Consider the following 23,505-nt stretch of genomic DNA (forward strand, 5'->3'; position numbering starts at 1 on the left):
AGAAGGTTTCTTTCGTCCTCATCAACCCCTTCAAGAATGGTGAGCCAGTGGATCTAGCAATAAACTGGGCCAAAGTCTTACTTTTTAGGTATTTGTTACGCAAAATTTGTACACACCTACCTTCTGTTTCGACAGACAATTTATAGAGCCATTTGCTAAGAAGTCATTTATTCTTTACTTCTAAGTTCTCTATCCCTAACCTACCTTAGTTTGTGGGTCTGCAAACTATATCTCATCTGGCTAATCTGTATTTCATATTATCCTCTTCACTCTGCCAGAAGAATCGAGGTCAATAGAAATCTAATCTTTTCCATACCTACACTGGTACTTCAAAGAACGATAATAGGAACATCGGCAGGTTGATCAAAACCGAGTTTATCAGCACGAGCCAACCCCCATAAGACATAAGCTTGCCTTTCCAGCAACTTCACCCTTTTGCAAGATCATGTTCCATGAAAATAGTTGTATCGTCTGCATATTGCAGGATAGACACACCCCCATCCACTAGATGTGGAAGTAGTCCCCCTACTTGGTCATTCTCTTTGGCCTGACCGACAAGGGCTGCAAACATATCCGCTACTATATTAGAAAGAATACGAGACATTGGATCTCCCTGTCTTAAGCCCTTACAAGTCTCGAAATAATGACATGTCTCATCATTCACCTTAATTCCAATGCTACCTTTCTGAATAAAGGAATCCACATGTTTCCTCCAGGTTTCATTGAACCCCTTCATACGTATGGCCTGCTAAAGGAAGGGCCATTTGACCTTATCATATGCTTTCTCAAAAAATTACTTTGAAAATAACCCCATCTAGCTTCTTCGAATGGATTTCGTGAAGAGTTTTGTGCAGGACCACCACCCCTTCTAGGTTGTGTCTCCCTGGCATGAAAGTCGTCTACGTTATGAATAAATCTACACTTCAAAAAAAAATGTCTCTATACATCTAGCCCGTGTTTCATTAATATATAGCTGGGTAGTACGTATAATTTGACATGTATATGGCAGCACACAAAGACATCTCCAAGGCCGACCCGCAAATATGCTCTGGCATCTGTTCGACCACAATGATGCGGGAGCTAGCCATCCAACACTGCCCGCATATATACATCGGCCTCAAAATATATTTTTAGCCTGCACACTCAAATAGCCGCATATATTTTTTTTTGACCGGCTACTGTAGGGAAAACCCCCCACAGCCTTTTTTCTTTTATTCCCATATATAAGAGTAGTATGTACAAGAAGAATTTAGAATGTACAAAGGGGATGGGAAGCTAAGGTTACAAACCTCAAGGAGGCAAAAAGGAAACCCATTTAAGGAGATCATCCCTGAAACTAGCCTTAATCCTATGAGCTAACAGGGAAATGTCATGGATGAAACCAGATCTCCATTTTTTGAACTTTGGCTGCTCCTCGTTAAAGACCTTGGCATTTCTGACAGTCCTTTTTGAATGTTCAAATGCAGCAGTAGTTCTACTTAAATAAGTTCAAATAGTACATTCAAATATTATTGTCCCCTTTAACCGTCCATGAATGCTCAATCAGATTTTCCTTCGGTTCCTCATGAGTTATTTGATGCCGGATTTTTTGATTCATTTAAAAAACTCTTTAAATGTGACCGGATTATGATCATGAAGATCGATAGGATTACCCATGTTCTTAAATTGAAAACTTACGGCAGCATCATCACCCTCATCCTCCACGGTCATGTTGTGCATGTTCACACAACAGACCATCACCTCCCACAAGGTCTTTGCATCCCATTGTTTAGCTGGTCCACGAACAACTGCAAAACGTGCCGGTAGGACTTCAAATGCCCTCTCAACATCCTTTCTAGTTGCTTATTTTCTCTGGGAAGTGAGCCTTTTTTTGGCCAACTGGGTTAGAGATGGTGTTGACAAAGGTAACCCACGAAACATAGATACTGTCAACTAGATAGTAACTCATGTTGTACTCATGTCCATTGACAATATAGTGGCAAGGAGGAGTTTTTCCTCCTGTCGGCCTCACAAACAATGGTGATCGTTGTAGCATATTGATGTCATTGTGACACCCGAGCATGCCAAAAAAGCATGACAAATCCAAAGATCATGTAATGCAACAACTTCAAGAATGATGGTGGACTTCTTAACATGGCCCTGATATTTCCCTTGTAGAATTTTTGGGCAGTTCTTTAATTTCAAATGCATGTAGTCAAGAGATCCGAGCAACCCTGGCCACCCACTTGCTTCCGAGATTGCCAAGAGCCTCTCGGTGTGTGCGACATTTGGTTCTCTCAGGTATTAAAGTCCAAACACCAAGACTATGACATTTGCAAACCTGACCATTACATCTTCGCATGTGCTCTCAGACATCAATACATACTCGTCCCACGAATCGGCGGTTGTGCCATATGCAAGAATCCGTGGTGCGACCGTGCACTTCTGGTAACCAGAGAATCCAATCCTTCCAACGATGTCTTTCTTCAAGATGAAGTAGTCATCAAAGGACCGGACCCCATGATACGGTCGGAGACATTTTTGCGCATCTGAAACCGCGGCAAAAATTGGCAGCGAAGAGGGCATTGGGGGCAAAGTACTCAGACATCAGCGTCAAATGGCCGCGTGCCCTGTTGCGGTTTAGCATTCGACGACCCTTAATTGATCCCTTGACATTGAGAACATGCTCTTCCGCACACTCTTCGTCTCCAAGGACCGTATGCACCATCGTCGACTCGTCGTCTCATCCGTGTAGTTCTCCTCGTCCGACGAGCCGTCTGACGACTCAACATAGTTCTCATATTTGTACTCCATATCCGAATACATTGCTTCAAAGAAGAATGGACAAAAAATTAGCCCGACCAATTCAACGAACACTTGCTGGGCATCATGAGTAGCGTAGGAGCGGATGGTACCTGAGTGGTGGTCGGAGGAAAGGCTCGTCCCGTCAGTAGAGAAGAAGCGGCTTGAATCACGGGTGTAAAGCTAGAGGTGACTGACTCATCGAGTACCAGCAAGGGTGTGCCGGGGTGGTGGAGTGACGGCGAAGGCAAGAGAGAAAAATGGAAGGATGGAGGTGTGGTGTACGTGAGGGGTTTTGGATGGAGGGGTGTTAGAGTCCTACATGTCCGTTGTCCAGAAAATGTACGTCCGGACCGCTCGGCAGATCAATACATGCCCGTGTAGGATGTCATAAGACGTCCGGACCGCGCGATTACGACGTATGTGGACGGTTTGAGAGTCCGCTTTGGAGAAACCCTAAAGAAGAAGATCCGGAAGTATGTGGTGGTTTGAGGGTCTTTTTTGGAGTTGCCCTAAAGAAGAACTGATTTCACTCAATAAGCGGTTATGATAACTCCAACATGTTTAGCAACTTGCAATGTTTTGATAGGTTCTATGACTCGAAAACACAGATGCCGCAACACCTATCAAGTTAAGTTGTAGTTTCAAGTTCAATGAAAAACAATGGCAGGGCAAGTGTGAAACTAAAAGGGAGCAACACAGACCTTGGCAAGAACATACCTCCATGTTTCGATTCAACCGGAACTATTTGGTCCAAATTCTTTCTTGCCAACAAGGATTTTTACACACTCATCATTCTCCATGGGAATACAAAGAGAATATATCTCGTTATGGTATAACTAATGAGCACAAAAAGGATGAGTGTAATTCTAATAAAAACAATAACCAACTTACCCATCTAATCTAATCGAAGGAAACAAGATCAAGATTAAGCTTGGGGTTCGAAGATGAAAGGGCTGTTAGATTGATCTCTCCCACGTGGGCCGAACGGCCTACAGGACCCCTGATCCACACGCCCTGATCGGGGCACCAACCCATTATGGTTGGTGGGCCCATGTGACCCGCGCTATATAAATAGAGGTGGGGGGCCGGGGCACGGACGAGAAGTTCACCGCCACCACAAACCCCACCGACACACCCTTCCGATCTAGTGTTAGCGCAGTGCTCATGGGAAGCACCACCACCACCTCTCCATCTCTCTGGCATCGCCATCGTTGCCCTCAGCCATGGCCGCCAGTGGCATCTCATCCCACCAGGCAGAAGGTAATCTCTCAACCCCACTACCGGACACGTCTAGCCTAGTCGATCCACAGGTTCTAACATTGGTAATCAGAGCCTCTAGGATCTAGATGGTATTTGGTAGAAAAGAATCACAAAGAAAATCAAAGAACAAATCCCTCCCAAAGAACCCTAAAAAGGGTAGAAGTCACCGGAATCCTCTCCGGCAAAGAGCGCCACCGCATCAGCCACGCCTATTCCCCTCGATACTCACACGCATCGGCAAGCCTAGGTGTGGGGAAGAAGAACACCATCCCAACAGGGGCAACGAAAACCACCCCAACAAGGGGCAAAGAGCACCACCATCGAGCCATTCGACAACGGCGCGCCCTCCTTCAGGAGCTCGTGCGACTGATGAAGGGGTCGGCAGGGGCGCCACCCCTCTGTCCTATAGGGCGCCGTCGGGTGCAAGGGAGCACACGAGGCATGTCCCTCTCTCTCTATATATATATCTCTGTAACAGGAGGGTGGAGGGAGAAAGAAGGGCGCAGGGGAGGGGAGGCAGGCTCGCGCGACATGGCGTTGTGTCGCCCTTGCTGAAGGACGACGTTACCCATGGAGGTGCGGCGCGAGAGAGCCACATGAGAGGGATAGAAGAGGATAGCAGCAGGTGGCCGGGCGCATTGCGGTGGCTTGCGACGCCGTCGCCGGCGGCCGGGGCTCATCCCCACTCTCCGCCACTGCAAGAGATCAGAGAGAGAGCGACGGCCGAGATTAGAGAGAGAGGGAGCTGTGGGAGAGCAAGGAGGCGAGCGGCATGCTGGGGGAGAAATGAGGTAGGGTTTTTTCCCCAGCCACCCCAGCCCCTTTTTGCCCCGAGCGAGATCCACGCTGGACCGTCGGATTCGATCCGACGGCCCTGAGTGAAACCCTAGCCTCCTAGTAGGCCTTGGCCCAGCGGGAGGGGGCTCTTGGGCCTAAAAGTGATGGCTTGCAGCTGGGTTGTGGCCCGCGGTAGCGCGGCTGGGCCAACTCTGCCCATAGAAACGCGCCGTGCGCGCGAAGGCCTTGGGGTAGGCATTGCTGGCTGCGTTTTCTTATTTATTTTCTGTCCATTTTTTTCAGAAAAAGAAAAGTTCATGAATTTTATAAAGAAAACAATAAAAGTTCATGAATTTTTTATTTGGTCAAAGAAAAGTTTCTGTAAAGTAGAAAAAGATCATGAATTTTACATTCATGTTTTTCCGCTACGTAAATAATTTAATAGTGCTCTTTTACAAAGAAAATAAAAGTTTAGAGAGAATAAACTTTAAGAGCATATTAAAGTGATTATTGAAATAAATATGGTTATGTTATTTTTCTGACCAACGTTGTTAATAACATGATCATGTTTTATTATTGAAATTAAAGGTGAATTTATTTCTAATTTTTGCCCAACAATAATATAGATTTAATTGCATAGACAATTGTATGTTTAATTTGACCAATGTTAGATTAATGAATATGATTGTTATACAGATCTCACTTAAATTGTGATTTCAGGAGGCTACCACTTGATGAGTTGCCTAAAAGATGTTCCGACGCTCACAGGTGACAACAACACTGAGTGGAGGAAGAAAGTAGACATGTCATTTGTTTGTGCTGAGCTGGACTGGGTTGTGGACGCTCCACAACCAGTCAGACCTACAGAGCCAGACGGAGACGCCAATGATATGATGATGCATGGGAGAAAAAGAAGAGGGATTATGCTCCAGTGGAGATGTCGTTTAGCCTCGAAAATCGAAAGTGGCTCACGGCCAACAAGAAATGCATGGCATTTATAAAGAATACAATTGAGAACACCATCGCGGGCTCAATTGTAGAGTGCACTTCTGTAGGGGAGTTGCTTACAAAGATAAAGAGCCAGTTCACTAGTTCTTCAAAGACATATGCCACCCAGTGAGAAAGAAACTAGTTACAGAGAACTACACTAGCGGTGGTCATGGAATAAGAGAGCACATCCTGAGGATGAGCAACATGACACCAAAGCTCAAGCCCATGGATGCGGATCTGGAGATCAAACCAGCGCTCCTGGTCCACCTGGTCATGGCTTCACTGCCAAAGGAGTTTGAAACCTTTGTTGTAAACTACAACATGTCACCTGAAACGTGGGACATTGAAAACGCGATAACAATGTGTGTCCAAGAAGAGTACATACTCAAATCCTCACATGGTGGTTCACTCAACTATGTGAAGGATAACAGGAAAAAGAATTACAATCAAAACAACAAAGGTTCTCCTTCAAAGGCGCATGGCAAATCGCACATGCAGCATCAGCATCATGAGAAGCCCTTCCCAGCGGACAAAGACACTTGTCTCCACTGCAAGCAAACTGGGCATTACAAGAATGACTGCCCCGACTGGTTAAAGTCCATAATGGCAAAGAGAGGTAACGCCATTGTTTCCTTTGTAAATGAATCCCTGTATACAGAGTTTTCGAAATCTACTTGGTGGATTGACTTAGGTGCAACTGTTCATGTTGCAAATTCATTACAGGGATTCCATTCGACGAGGACTATGCAAAGAAGAGAAAGAAAGAAGTATTGAAGTCGCAAATGGTGTCCAAGCGGAAGTTGAAGCTGTCGGCAACATCTCCTTGGAGTTAGCTGAAGGATTCAAGCTTTTGCTTAGAGACGTATTATTTGTTCCTTCATGTCACAGAAATTTAATTAGCGTTTCATGTTTGGATAAAGACAATTATGAATGCTATTTTGGACATGGCAAGTGTGCCATATGGTATAATAATGCTTATGTGGGTGATGTTTTACTTCACAATGAGCTTTATTTGTTATCACTTTGTGAAAAAGAGCATTATGTGTGTAATGTGAATGAGCAAGTTTCCTCATCGAACAAAGAACAAAAGAAAAGAAAGCGAACTCACAACTCATCGAAATTATGGCACTGTTGCTTGGGCCATATTTCCAAGGGGAGAATAGAAAGATTAGTCAAAAGTCAAATTCTTCGTCCGTTAGAGTTCTCAGACTTAGAACAATGCATTGATTGCGTTAAAGGAAAGTATGTAAAAAAATCAAAAGGGTGCAAACCGAAGCACAGGAACATTAGAAATAATCCACACTGATATTTGTGGACCATTTCCTGTGAAAAGTGTGGATGGCTATGACTCGTTCATAACATTCACAAATGATTACTCTCGATTTGGTTATATTTATCCAATCAAAGAAAGAGATGAAGCATTGGAGAAATTTAAAATATTCAAAGCTGAAGTTAAAAATCAGCTTGACAAAAGAATAAAGATAGTGAGATCTGATCGTGGGAGGGAGTACTACGGTCGGCACACTCCATATGGCCAAGTCCCTGGACCCTTTGCAAAGTTCTTGTAGGAGACTGGCATAGTAGTCCAGTATTCAATGCCGGGCGAACCTCAGCAAAATGGAGTAGCTGAAAGGCGTAACCGTACACTTTTGGATATGGTGCGCAGTATGATGAGTTAGTCCAACTTGCCATTGGGGTTATGGATGGAGGCGCTTAAAACCGCCATTCGCATTCTGAATAGAGTACCAAGCAAGTCGGTGCCCAAAACACTGCACGAGTTGGAAAAGTGGCATCCATGCAACACTTCAGGGTGTGGGGGTGCCCAGCTGAGGCAAAAATGTTTAATCCTAACATTGCAAAGGTAGATCCCAAAATAGTGAGTTGCCATTTCATTGTCTATCCTGATAGATCAAAAGGTTTTCGTTTCAATTGTCCAGAAAGATACACAAAGTTTGTAGAAACAAGACATGCAGTCTTCATAGAGGACGAAATGATGAGGGGGGGGCATGCTAGCTCAGAAAATTGATCTTGAGGAGAAGAGGGTGCATGCACCCAATCCGATGATTCAAGAGCCATTTTTCTCACTACCAGTTGTAACTCCATCCATGACAACTATGGGAGAGGACCCGAAACCTGTCCGTGAGGAGCCGACTGAACCCGTTGTTGAGCATGAAGGGGGGTACAACAACAAATTGTACAAGATGTTCCAGAAGCTTAGGCACTTAGAATGTCTAATAGAACAAGAATATCAGCTATTTATACTGATTATAAAGTCTATAACACAGAAATGATTCATATGGAAGGTGATCCAGCCACATATGAAGAATCCATTAAAAGCCCTCACTCGTCAAAATGGCTTGAGGCAATGGAAGAAGAGATGAAATCAATGAGTTCCAAAGATGTTTGGGACTTAGTGGAAATTCCTAAAGGAGACAAAACGGTAGGTTGCAAATGGGTCTACAAAACTAAGTTTGACCCTAATGGGAATGTAGAAAAGTATAAAGCCCGACTTGTGGCAAAATGATTTACACAAAGAGAAGGGATAGATTACAATGAGACTTTTTTCCTAGTCTCATGTAAGGACTCCTTCAAAATCATAATGGCATTAGTTGCATATTTTGATTTAGAGTTACATCAAATGGATGTGAAGACGACATTTCTGAATGGTGATTTAAAAGAAAAGGTCTACATGAAACAATCCAATGGTTTTATCATGGAAGGCAAGGAAAATATGGGATGCCGCCTGAAGAAATCCATTTATGGTTTAAGGCAAGCCTCTAGACAGTGGTATCTAAAGTTTAATCAAACGATTGAAAGTTTTGGATTCAAAGAAAATATTGAGGATAACTGCATTTATGCAAGGTTTAAGAATGGGAAATATATTTTCCTAATCTTGTATGTGGATGATATTTTGCTTGCTAGTAGTGATGTTAGTCTACTACTGGAAACAAAGAAATTCTTATCCTCAAATTTTGATGTAACAGAACTTGGTGAAACATCATATATTATGGGCATTGAAATTCACCGAGATAGGAAAAATGGAGTCTTAGGACTATTGTAGAAAGCATATTTAAAGAAGGTTCTCAAAAATTATAATATGCATGCGAGTAAGGCACACATGTTCCTATAGTCGAGGGCTATAGTTTTGGGAAAATTCAATGTCCCAAGAACCAGTACGAGATCGATCAAATGAAAGCAGTCCCATATACTTCGGCTGTTGGAAGTTTACAGTATGCACAAGTGTGCACCCGCCCTGACTTAGCTTTTACCACCGGTGTACTCGGTAGATATCAAGATAATCCAGGCCTAGAGCACTGGAAGATGGTAAAGAAAACATTGTGTTATGCGCAAGGTACAAAGGATATCATGCTAACATACAGAAGAACTGATTCCCTAAAGATAAAAGGGTATTCAAACGCAGATTTTGCGGGAGATAGAGATGATAGAAAATCCACGTCATGATACGTGTTCACTCTCGCTGGAGGGGCTATTTCGTGGAAAAGCTCCAAACAGACCATAGTTGCATCATCCACGATCCAGGCAGATTTTATAGCATGTTTTGAAGCCACCGGGCAGGAGATATGGTTAAAGAAATTTATACCCGACTTGAAAGTGGTAGATTGTTTTCACAAACCACTAAAGATGTACTGTGACAACCAGCCTGCGGTATTCTATGCTCACAACAACGAGTCGAGTAATGCTACCAAGACAACAGATATAAAGTATTATGTTGTGAAAGATAAAATCCAGGATCACACTATAAGTCTCAAGCATATAAGGACAAAGGATATGGTTGCGGATCTGCTAACGAAAGGCTTACCACCCAACGTGTTCAAGGAACACTTAGCCGGCATGGGTTTAATGGAAAGCCTATGATTCCTGGATCATGAGAGGGCAAAAATGAACAGAATTTGTTTCTAAACAAAACGTATGTTGTAGGCTTGTAGCTGTATGATTTTATCAACAATTAAGTTGTAAGTTGTGACGATGAGACTGTTGGGGAACGTCGCATGGGAAACAGAAATTTTCCTACGCGCACGAAGACCTATCATGGTGATGTCCATCTACGAGAGGGGATGAGTGATCTACGTACCCTTGTAGACCGTACAGTAGAAGCGTTAGTGAACGCGGTTGATGTAGTGGAACGTCCTCACGTCCCTCGATCCGCCCCGCGAACCGTCCCGCGATCAGTCCCACGATCTAGTGCAGAACGGACGGCACCTCTGCGTTCAGCACACGTACAGCTCGACGATGATCTCGGCCTTCTTGATCCAGCAAGAGAGACGGAGAGTTAGAAGAGTTCTCCGGCAGCGTGACGGCGCTCCGGAGGTTGGTGATGATCTCGTCTCAGCAGGGCTCCGCCCGAGCTCCGCAGAAACATGATCTAGAGGTAAAACCGTGGAGATATGTGGTCGGGCTGCTGTGGCAAAGTTGTCTCAACTCAGCCCTAAAACCCCACTATATATAGGAGGGAGGGAGGGGAGGAGGCAGCCTCAACACCTAAAGGTTTGGCAGAAATTGGAGGTGGAGGAGTCCTACTCCAATCCTACTTGGAGTAGGATTCCACCTTCCCACTTGGAAACTCTTTCCACCTTGTGTTTTTTCCTTCTCAAACCTTATGGGCCTTAGTGGAAACTTATTCCAGCCCACTAGGGGCTGGTTTATCTCTTCCCATAGCCCATGAGACCCCTTGGGGCGTGACACCCCTCCTGATGGTCCCCGTCACCCCTCCCGGCACTCCCGGTACACTACCGATGAGCCCAAAACTTTTCCGGTAATGCCCGAAAACTTTCCGGTAACCAAATGAGGTCATCCTATATATCAATCTTCGTCTCCCGACCATTCCGGAAAACCTCGTGACGTCTGTGATCCCATCCGGGACTCCGAACAACATTCGGTAACCAACCATATAACTCAAATACGCATAAAACAACGTCGAACCTTAAGTGTGCAGACCCTGCGGGTTCGAGAACTATGTAGACATGACCCGAGAGACTCCTCGGTCAATATCAAATAGCGGGACCTGGATGCCCATATTGGATCCTACATATTCTACGAAGATCTTATCGTTTGAACCTCAGTGCCAAGGATTCATATAATCCCGTATGTCATTCCCTTTGTCCTTCGGTATATTACTTGCCCGAGATTCGATCGTCAGTATCCGCATACCTATTTCAATCTCGTTTACCGGCAAGTCTCTTTACTCGTTCCGTAATACAAGATCCCGCAACTTACACTAAGTCACATTGCTTGCAAGGCTTGTGTGTGATGTTGTATTACCGAGTGGGCCCCGAGATACCTCTCGTCATTCGGAGTGACAAATCTCAGTCTTGATCCATACTAACTCAACGAACACCTTCGAAGATACCTGTAGAGCATCTTTATAGTCACCCAGTTACGTTGCGACGTTTGATACACACAAAGCATTCCTCCGGTGTCCGTGAGTTATATGATCTCATGGTCATAGGAACAAATACTTGACACGCAGAAAACAGTAGCAACAAAATGACACGATCAACATGCTACGTCTATTAGTTTGGGTCCAGTCCATCACATGATTCTCCTAATGATGTGATCCCGTAATCAAGTGACAACACTTGCCTATGGCCAGGAAACCTTGACCATCTTTGATCAACGAGCTAGTCAACTAGAGGCTTACTAGGGACAGTGTTTTGTCTATGTATCCACACAAGTATTGTGTTTCCAGTCAATACAATTATAGCATGGATAATAAACGATTATCATGAACTAAGAAATATAATAATAACTAATTTATTATTGCCTCTAGGGCATATTTCCAACAGAGACATGCTCTATGTATCAATATGTGATGAAACAAATAAACTAGAAAATATAAAGTTAAAAGTAAAAGTTAAGATCAAGGGGGAGAATGTTAGATTGATCTCTCCCGCGTGGGCCCAACGGCCCACCGGACCCCTGATCCACGCGCCTTGATCGGGGGCGCCCAACCCATTATGGTTGATTGGCCCCTGTGACCCGCGCTATATAAACAGAGGTGGGGGGCCGGGGCACGGACGATGAAGTTCACCGCCGCCACAAAGCCCACTGACACACCCTTCCGATCTAGGGTTAGCGCGGTGCTCACGAGAAGCACCACCACCACCTCTCCATCTCTTTGTCATTGCCGTCGTTGCCCTCAGCCATGGCCGCCGCCGGCAGCTCATCCCACCAGGGAAAAGGCAATCTCTCAACCCCACTACCGGACACATCTAGCCTAGTCGATCCAGAGGTTCTAACAAAGGCTAGGCCGGTGTATGTCGACAGGATTCTCCAGGGCAGGGATTGGAGGCCGCATACAAGATCGATCGGGATGAATTGATGGGCAAAACAAGAGAAAATACTTCCTCTGTCCTACAATAAGTGTCGTTGATCTAGTATAAAATTTATAGTAAATTAGTACTAATTCCCTGATATTTATTTTGGGACGGATGGACTTGCTAGCAGCGGACCGAAGATGGCCGTGAGTAGTGCCAATGTCCTTGTGCTTCCCGACTGGATCATATCAGCGCCATGTGCACTACTGCATTGGCCTGCAGTGAAGAGGGCAAGACCACGATGACAAAATAAGATAAAATGGAGCGCACAAAGCACATGCCATCGATACGAGCACGAGCAGGGATCGATAGGAAGATATATGGATGTTTGGCACGTCACACGGCCGCGTGAGGGATTGTGATTGCTCAACTGGGCAAAGAGGTTTCGCTCGCTCGCTAGAGCAAAGGAACATGGAGGAGACTGAGGTCGACCGGTCCGGTCTTTTTTTATAGATAGATAGACGATGCAACCTAGTCTTGGAATTTCGATTCACACAAAAAAGAAACAACAGCCCCACCATGCATGGCTTGGCTAGCTTATTAATGATTCACATAAGAAACAACCCCACGATGGCTTGACCGGCTTGGGCTGGCTTGGCTACAAGAAACAGCACCACCAACAGCCAAAAGAAGCTGGTCCTTAGGCGCCATATATATTCTCTCGTAGAGCCCGGAAATAATGAATGGTCCACCACTCCTATGTCGGGAACAAATATAGTAAGGGAATCCATAATTTCTCACACACGTACTTCCCCTGTAAACAAATATATGAGCGTAACGCAGTAAAAAAAATCAGAAATTATATTTCTCTATGCATGGTGAGAGTATCATGCAAGGTTGGGAACAAATAAATCCCCAACACATAGCCAAGTCATGTTTTCTTTCTGTAGCATAATCTCTCCATATTGCCGACTCTGCCGCTCCAACATCACCTTTGTCGCCGTCGAGGTGGCGCCGCAGGAGCCGGTGGGCTGTGCTCCAGGCGACGCCGATCGGAGCACTCATCAGCATCAGGTGGTTGTTGAGATGGATGAATTGGAGAACATGTGTGAAGAGCAGCAGGGTGCAGTGAGCAGTGGTGGCGTCAGCGTCAGAGCTGAGTGCGACAAGCAGGAGGCCGAGGACAACTGCGAAGGAACAGAGGAGGAGGATGGCAATGGCACGGCGGAGATCAGAGAAGAAGGCGTGCCACCACCGAAGACGGGGTCCAACCTGCACCGTGACAGCCGCATGTCCATCGCCGACGTGCTGCAGTCCACCATGGAGGATGAGCTGATCGCAGCCAGGGAGAGCGGGCTCCTTGCCGGCGGCGCCGGCACGTCAAGGCGGTGTCGCGGGGAGAACAGCAGCAGCGGACGGGGCCGCAACTGGCGCGCATTGCAGGACGACACGGTGCCGCCGATGAAGAGGTTGCCGCCCGGCGGCAGGTCGTGCCGCCGATGAAGAGGGGAGTCGTCGATTCGGACAATCCAGTGCGAGGTGGCCAGCCGTGACAATCCTCGGCAAGTTTCCGTCCCATTTCTGCGCATGATGGGACGCCAATGAGGACCATATCATTCATCATCATAATTCAGAGGCGTCGTCGTCCTGTGATAATGCTGATTTCCCTTGGTTGTAGCATGTGATGCTACTGCCAAATCGATGCTTGGGTAACATCTCCTGCGATGATAGTTCAGCAGGCGTTGGATCTTTTCGTTTTTTTGCACTTCCAAGTTCCAACTCATGACATGGTAGGTTCGTCTCCTCCACCACAAAGTCCACTGTTCCAGTGGACATGTTTTGCTGTGGGTGCAGTTACTGCAGTAACAGGCTCAAGTTTTCAACACCTCAAATGATCTTTTTCTCTTCACCTTTTGTGTGTGTTTATGCCTTTGCAAATTAGTTGTAAAAAGAGACGCGAGTGTGGAATCCGAAGGATCAGATCTTGGCTGAAATGTTAGTACTAGGAGCGTGGAACTGTTCTCTTGCATACAACAATTCGAATTCAAAGACACTATCTATATGTTGAATTATTATTGATAGTACCGAAATTCACGGAGACAGGCCGAGATAAGCATGTTTGCAGTGTGTTCTGTCGCCGACGCTTGTCGTGGTCGATTACCACCATCATGAACAATTAGGCTGATCCTAACAAAGTTGTAGACCGACAGTGCACGATTTTCTATTAGAGGCTCATGATGAGTTGCTTGCAGCATGGTGCTAGGTCAGATCTGGATTTGAGATAGATCAAAGCGAAACCTGATCCCCTCCACCCGCTTTGCAGCAAAAGGAATGGCGTTAATAGTATGTAAAGTGTTCATGCTTTTAGGAAATGTATGTAGGGCATATTTGGCTTACACCTTGCTAATGATTTTTCCTGGATCTGTAGACAAAGCTGTTAATCATATATGGTGCTTATAGCTGAAATACTGTGAATGATGTCACATTGTGAATTATGCATAAATAAATAACCCAAACCAGTTTCTTTTTTTTCCGTTGTACTTCTGTTTTTGCCTTCTTTGTTGCTTCTTTCTGAAACTGGTGTTGGTGTTCTGAAGAACTTTGGCCTCGGCCTTCTCCAATTCAAATGGATGTGCTTTTAACTGCTACTCCCTCCGTAACTTAGTATAAGACATTTTTTTGGCATTATAGTAGTGTCAAAGAGCATCTTATATTAAGTTATAGAGGGAGTATTAACTTGGGCAAAAGCTATATCTGATTATCACATCTCTTAACCATTTGCAGGTCATGTATTCAGTAGAATAGCATACAAAGCGTCTAATTTCTGATGACAATCATAGTAGTTAGTAACTTCAAAATAATTTTCAGTAATTGACACATGTTAGTTTCCAAAGCTATTGTGCCCTTATATTACATTTCAATTGCAGTATATAAAAATTTAGTGGCATAAACAACCTGTAATAACAAGGACCCAAAACTAATTTGCCCTATCCAGATTGTGCCGTCGCCGGCCGTCTCTTGCGATTGCGTACAACGGGCCTCTGACAGAGCCAAGTCATGGCCTCATCAGGTCCCTTTCTTCAGCCAAACGGTCTGCAACCAATTCGACAGGTTAGTGTTATTTCGAAAAAAAATCTTAATAAGGAAGGAAATAAGAGGGTTTTTTAATCTACGTGTAAAGAATAAGAAAGGAAAGAAATTGAGTCATTGTGACAGAAATATAAGGAAGGAGCGCTCTGTCCATGCTTTCTATATAAATCCCAACGCAACAACGAAAATTAAGGAAGCAAAAGCAGACCATGCCTTCTAATTAAAAGGGATTTCCGAAGAAATAAGGAAGGCAATAAATTCAAAAAAATAAGAAGAAAGGGAGTCTAGGCATACACACTTTCTAATGAAAAGGCATCCCCGAGAGCATGCATAATCATAGAAATGATGGTGTTAGCTCTAATTAAAATTTGATTACAGGTTGTGCATAACTGGATTGTAGCGGGGGTTTAAAAGCTTGCAACCGGCTCATTATCCCTCATTCCGGTGTTGTTTACTCATTAACGAAGCACGACCCGCAAGTTGAACAATGTATGTATTTCTCTGGATAAAAAATCAATGCATATATATTTTAAAGATAGTCTACTTGAAAGAACTTCATGTGAGGGATATTTGACAGTAAATACTGTATATTAAATAAGCCATAGTGATTAGATTATAAGTGCGAGAGTGTGATGAATTTTGATCCCGTTACAACACACGTGCCATTTTACTCATGAGCCCTAAGTTTCCATACATGCTCGTGCTGATCAATCCATTCCTCTAAAAACATGATACCCTCTTTCACATGCTTTAGATAAGCTATGCACATGCCATCTCGCCAAGTACTGATAACATGTTTCATTTAAGAGATCATCTGAGATTTGCATAATCGTTTTGAAAATGGACAAGGGATCATCGACGCCGGTCTTGGGCAATGGTGAACCGATGATGAAGGCAACTCAGATAGGGTGGTGCAGGACATCCACACCGGTCATGACCAGCGTCAGAGGATGGGTCGTTGGGACAGAAGGAGGAAGGCAAAGAAGAGGAAGAGGATGGATCACAAAATTTTATCACCGATAAAAAACAGGCGGCCGATGCATAGTTGCTCTAACAATATGCACTAAAGAAAATGGTTATTTTCATGTATTTCAAAGGCAATATTGATTCGGAAGACTTCACTCACTTACTCATCACTTTGACTTATTTTCATGTATTTCACCCGTAGCAACTTTTTCTATATTTCATCCGTAGCAACGCATGGGCATTGTACTAGTAATAATAAAGCAAATATGGTTTCTAGTCGTCCGTCTTAAAAATTACCCCTAAAGTTTGTATAAATTACCCACCATGCCACCGGTAAGTAATTAAAAACGTTTCACAAAGCGAAAAAATCTTGGACTGGGCCGGCCCATATAAAAACCTCCTATATTACGCTCTGCATGCTGGGAGAATTTCCAGCACACCATATGGGCCGGCCCATGCACAGGCGCCTGCTTTTAGTTCCCTTTATTTATTTATTTTCAGTTCTGTTTTATTTTTTATTTTAAATAATTTAGAACTTCAAATAATCTTTAATATTTTACTAAACTGAAAATTATAATCAATATATTTAAAAATTAAAATGTTTGTGACTTCAAAAACTGCTCGAAGTTTTGTGAAAAATGCTCGCATATACAATAAAATGTTTGCAATTTTAGAAAAATGTTTGTACAATAAGAAAAGTCCATGATCTCAAATACAATTCCATGTATTAAAAATTATTAAAGGCATTTAACAAAATGATTTCTAATTCAAAATATGTTAATGCATTTAAAAAATGTCCTAATATTTTAAAAATAGCTAATGCCTGTTTTGATAGTTTATTTTTTTATTTAAATATTTCCGTTCCATTTTTGTTTATTTATAATTTAAATAATTTAGAATACAAAAACTTTTGCATATTAAAAAATAGGAATTTTGAATTAAAATGCTGACGAATTTTTATTTTGAATTAAAAATAGGGTCAAAAAAAGCGCCGGATTTTTATATTTTTTTGCAAATTCCAAAACAATGTCCATGAATTTAATAAATGTATTACTGATTTATAAAAATGTTTGTTTATTCGGAAAAACTTCATGCGTTTCAAGAAATGTTTATGAATTTAAAATAAAATCTTCCAACATCAAAAATTATGTTCGTCTTTTTTTGAATTGGTCACCAATTCGAAAGAAAATATTTAAACCCGTTCAAAATATAAAAAACATTCATGATTTTTACTAAATGTTTGTAAATTGTAAAAAAATGTTCTCAATTTTAAAATTGATACCATATTTGTAAAATTGTTCACGAAATATCTAATGTATGTAGTTAAACATTAATGCTTCTAAGTCTTTGTGACAATATACATGTATGCATTTTAAAGAATTAACTGTTGGATGGATCGGATTATTATTGTATGTTTTCTAAGAAAAAATCTTGAAATTCAGAATAAATCTTTGAGTTATCAAGATTTTTGACAACCATAATATATATTTTTTGAAAAATGTAAAGATTGCTTCAACTTGTGAATAAATTTAAAAGAAGAAACATTTTCTTACACTTGTGCAGAAAATTTCTAAATCAAGCGATGATATGTGAACATAATGTGGTCATCATCATTGGAGATTATGTTTTTTTTCTTCCGTGGCAACGCACGGGCCATTTTGCTAGTAACACATATCCAGCAAAAAAAATTGAATAGTAGAGGGTCTGCACTTATAGCATAATGGAGACGGAAAGTTCAATTACACATGAAGTGATCTAATTGCATAACCTTTCCGAAAAATGACAGAAAATGTAAAAACAGTTTATAGTTGCGGTTGGTTTACTAAGAATCACATATGTCTTGGGTGACCAGAGCTATTACGCTCCTTAACTCCAGTGAGATATGCAGCCAAATACAATCAATGAGAAACTAATCTTGTGTTTCACAAAAAACAAATGGTCCTACAAGTTGTAATCAACCATCCACAGCAACAGATTTGCTCTTAGGCCAATCTTACAATAGATATGAAGCCACGACTCACGACCAAACCAACACCACCTGTGTATTTCTACACCAAATTAAGTCCCAAACACAACCAAATCATTTGGTTAGCTAACTAATCGATCAAAGCCAAGCAAGCCTTATGCACGAGAGAATCAATTCAAATGAAAGAGATCCATCAGTTATATTAAGAGGCAGTGGTGGAGAAAGAATCCTTTTTTTGCGCGGCGTGATCACAACTATAGTAAATTTATGTTTACTCGGTACAATAAGATACCATGATCTAATTCTTTCTATTCTTAGAGCATCTTTAATGGACCCGTATACCGTCGACCCGCAAAACTCATTTACAGTTTTCGGAAAAACATATTTGTGGGTAGGCGCGGGCGGCGGCCGAGCATATCCCGCATAGAGGAACTATGAAACGGAATATCTGGATATTCCGTTTTACAGTTCTGCTATGTGGTGTCTATTGGAAATATGCCCTAGAGGCAATGATAAATTGATTATTATTATATTTCCTTGTTCATGATAATTGTCTATTGTTCATGCTATAATTGTATTAACCGAAAACCGTAATACATGTGTGAATACATAGACCACAACATGTCCCTAGTGAGCCTCTAGTTGGCTAGCTCATTGATCAATAGATTGTCATGGTTTACTCATCATGGACATTGGATGTCATTGATAACAGGATCACATCATTAGGAGAATGATGTGATGGACAAGACGCAATCCTAAGCATATCATTAGATCGTGTTATTCGTATGCTAAAGCTTTTCTAATGTCAAGTATCATTTCCTTAGCCCATGAGACTGTGCAACTCCCGGATACCGTAGGAATGCTTTGGGTGTATCAAACGACACAATGTAACTGGGTGATTATAAATGTGCACTACAGGTATCTCTCAAAGCGTCTGTTGGGTTGTACGAATCGAGACTGGGATTTGTCACTCCGTGTGACGGAGAGGTATCTCTGGGCCCACTTGATAATGCATCATCATAATGAGCTCAATGTGACTAAGGAGTTAGCCACGGGATGATGTGTTACGGAACGAGTAAAGAGACTTGCCGGTAACGGGATTGAAAAAGGTATAGGGATACCGACGATCGAATCTCGGGCAAGTATCATACCGATAGACAAAGGGAATTGCATACAGGATTGATAGAATCCCCGACATCGTGGTTCATCCGATGAGATCATCGTGGAACATATGGGAACCAACATGGATATCCAGACCCCACTATTGGTTATTGACCGGAGAGGTGTCTCGGTCATGTCTGCATGCTTCCCGAACCCGTAGGATCTACACACTTAAGGTTCGATTACGCTAGGGTTATATGGGACTAGTGTACGTGGTTATCGAAGGTTGTTCGGAGTCTTGGATGAGATCTCGGACGTAACGAGGAGTTCCAGAATGGTCCGGAGGTAAAGATTGATATATAGGAAGTGAGGATTTGATCGCTGGAAGTGTTTCGGGTGTCACGAGTAATGTACCGGAACCACCGGAAGGGTTCCCGAGGTCCACCGGGAAGGGCCACCAGCCCCAAAGGGCTACATGGGCCAAGAGTGGGAGGGAACCAACCCCTAGATGGGTTGGTGCGCCTCCCATCCCAGCCCAAGGCGCACAAGGGGTGGAGAGGGGTAGAACCCTAGGCGTGGAGTGGCAGCCTTGGGCCCAAGGCCCACCCTAGGGCGCCTCCACCCTTGGCCATCGCCTCCTTGCCCATCTAGGGCTGCCGCACCCCTTAGGGTGGGCACCCTTCTCCCTCTCCTCCTATATATAGTGGAGGGTTTGGGGCTGTTTTGAGATACAATCTCTCTCTCTCTCGGCGCAGCGCTACTCCTCCTCCTCGTCGTCCTCCGTAGTGCTTGGCGAAGCCTTGTCTGAATACCACGCAACTCCACCGTCACCATGCCGTCGTGCTGTCGGAGCTCTCCCTCAACCTCTCCTTCCTCCTTGCTGGATCAAGGCATTGTAGACGTCACCGGGCTGCACGTGTGTTGAACGCGGAGGCGCCGTTGTTCGGCGCTTAGATCGGAATCCACCGTGATCTGAGTCGCTACGAGTACGACTCCATCAACCCCGTTCTAGTAACGCTTCTGCTTAGTGATCTACGAAAGTATGAAGATGCTCTACCCCTTTGCTCGTTGCTAGTTTCTCCTATATAGATCCTTGTGAAGCATATGATTTTTTTTGAAATTACTACGTTCCCCAACCGTGGTATCCGAGCCAGGTTCTATGCGTAGATTCTATGCACAAGTAGAACACAAAACTTGTGTGCAATGATTTTGTCTATTGTTTGCCGTTACTAGTCTTATCTTTTGTCGGCGGTATTGTGGGATGAAGCCGCCTGGTCCGACTTTACATGTACTCTTACGTGAGACTGGTTCCATCGACTGACATGCACTTGTTGCATAAGGTGGCTAGCGGGTGTCTGTCTCTCCCACTTCAGTCGAATTGGATTCGATGAAGAGGGTCCTTATGAAGGGTAAATAGCATTGGCATATCAACGTTGTGGTTGTCACGTAGGTAAGAAGCGTTCTTGCTAGAAACCCAAATCAGCCACGTAAAACTTGCAACAACAATTAGAGGACGTCTAACTTGTTTTTGGAGGGTATACTATATGATGTGATATGGCCAAAAGGATGTGATGTTATATATGTGATGTATGAGATTGATCATGTTCTTGTAATAGGATTCACGACTTGCATGTCGATGAGTATGACAACCGGCAGGAGCCATAGGAGTTGTCTTCATTTATTGTATGAGATGCAACTCCATGTGATTACTTTACTTTATTGCTAAACCGTTAGCTATAGTAATAGAAATAATAGTTGGCGAGACGACTTTCGCGGAGACATAATGATGATCATGATGATGGAGATCATGGTGTCATGCCGGTGATAATGATGATCATGGTGCCCCGAAGATGGAGATCAAAGGAGCAAGATGATATTGGCCATATCATGTCACTATATGATTGCATGTGATGTTTATCATGTTTTTCATCTTATTGCTTAGAACGACCATAGCAAAGATAAGATGATCCCTCATCAAAATTTCGAGATAAGTATTCCCCTAAGTGTGCACCGTTGTGAAGGATCGTTGTCTCAGACCACCACGTGATGATCGGGTGTGATAGATTCTAACGTTCGAATACAACGGGTGTAAGCCAGATTTACACACGCAAAACACTTAGGTTGACTCGACGAGCCTAGCATGTACAGACATGGCCTCAAATACGGAAGACCGAAAGCTCGAACATGAGTCGTATGGATGATACGATCAGCATGGAGATGCTCACCATCGATGACTAATTCGTCTCACGTGATGATCGGACACGGGCTAGTCGACGCGGATCATGTAACACTTGGATGACTAGAGGGATGTCGATCTAAGTGGGAGTTCATTAGTAATTTGGTTGGATGAACTTAATTGCCATGAACATAGGCAAAAGGTCTTTGCAAATTATGTTGTAACTTGCGCTATAGCTCTACGGTTTTTTGATATGTTTTTAGAGAAAACTTAGTTGAAAGATAGAAGTAGCAATTACGCGGACTAGATCCGTTAACTGAGGATTGTCCTCATTGCTGCGTAGAAGGCTTATGTCCTTAATGCATCGCTCGGTGTCTGAATCCCAAGCGTTGTCTATGGATGTTGCGAACATCTGACATACACATTTTTGATAACTACATGATAGTTCAATGCATAATGCTTAAACGGCTTAGAACTGAGGCGCTAAAAGAAGTTTCAAATATCACAGAACACATGAGATGTTCCAAGAGATGAAATTGGGATTTCACACTCGTGCCCTCGTTGAGAGGTATAAGACTTCCGACGGGATTCTTTGCCTACAAAGTAAGGGAGAAAAGCTCAATCGTTGAAAATGTGCTCAGATTGTCTGAGTACTACAATCGCTTGAATTGAGTAGGAATTGATCTTCCAGATGAGATAGTGATAGTTCTCCAGAGTCGCTGCCACCAAGTTGCTAAAGCTTCGTGATGAACTATAACATATCAGGGATGTATATGATGATCTTTGAGCAATTCGCGATGTTTGACACCGCGAAAATAGAAATCGAAAAGGAGCATCAATTGTTGATGGTTAGTAAAACCACTAGTTTCAAGAAGGGCAAGGGCAAGAAGGGATACTTCATGAAACGGAAAACCAGTTGCTGCTCTAGTGAAGAGACCCAAGGTTGAACCCAAACCCGAGACTAAGTGCTTCTGAATGAGGGAACAGACACTGAAGAGGAACTGCCCTAGATACTTGGTAGATGAGAAGGCTGGGAAAGTCGACAAAACTATATTGGATATACATGATATAGATGTGTACTTTACTAGTACTCCTAGTAGCACGAGGGTAGTAGATACCGGTTCAGTTGCTAAGTGTTAGTAACTTGAAATAAAAGCTATGGAATAAACGGAGACTAGCTAAAGGCGAGGTGACGATGTGTGTTGGAAGTGTTTCCAAGGTTGATGTGATCAAACATCGCACGCTCCCTCTACCATTGGGATTAGTGTTAAACCTAAATAATTGTTGTTTGATGTTTGCGTTGAGCATAGACATGATTATGTTTATTGCAATATGGTTATTCATTTAAAAGAATAAAGGTTATTCTATTTACTTGAATAATACCTTCAATGGTCTTGCACTTAAAATGAATGGTTTATTGAATCTCGATCGTAGTGATAGACATGTTCACTATATTGTTGCCAAAAGATACAAAGTAGTAATGATAGTACCACTTACTTGTGGCACTGCCGCTTGAGTCATATATTGGTGCAAAACGCATGAAGAAGTTCCATGCAGATGGATCTTTGGGCTCACTCGTTTTTTTGAAATCGTTTGAGACATGCGAACCATGTCTATTGGTATGAACGCATGAAGAAACTCCATGCAGATGGATCGTTTGGACTCATTTGATTTCTTGAGACATGCAAACCATACCACATGGGCAAGATGACTGAAGACCTCATTTTCCAGTGAGATGGAACAAGAAAGTAACTTGTTGGAAGTAATACATTTTGACGTGTTCAGTCCAATGAGTACTGAGGCACACAGTGGATATCATTATGTTCTTACTTCACAGATGATTTAAGAAGATACTAGTATATTTACTTGATGAAACACAAGTCTGAATTATTGAAAGGTTCAAGTAATTTCAGAGTGAAGTTGAAGATCGTCGTGACAAGAGGATAATATGTCTACGATGTGATCGTGGAGGAAAACATATATATCTGAGTTGCGGGTTTGGTAAACATTGAAGACAATGTGAAAATTGTTTCACAACTCATGCCACCTGGAACACCATAGTCTGATGGTATGTCATAGTCGTGCCCTACTAGATATGGTGCATACTACGATGTCTCTTA

This window comes from Hordeum vulgare, chromosome 4H (genome assembly GCF_904849725.1).
Source record: "Hordeum vulgare subsp. vulgare chromosome 4H, MorexV3_pseudomolecules_assembly, whole genome shotgun sequence".
Classification (NCBI taxonomy): Eukaryota; Viridiplantae; Streptophyta; class Magnoliopsida; order Poales; family Poaceae; genus Hordeum; species Hordeum vulgare.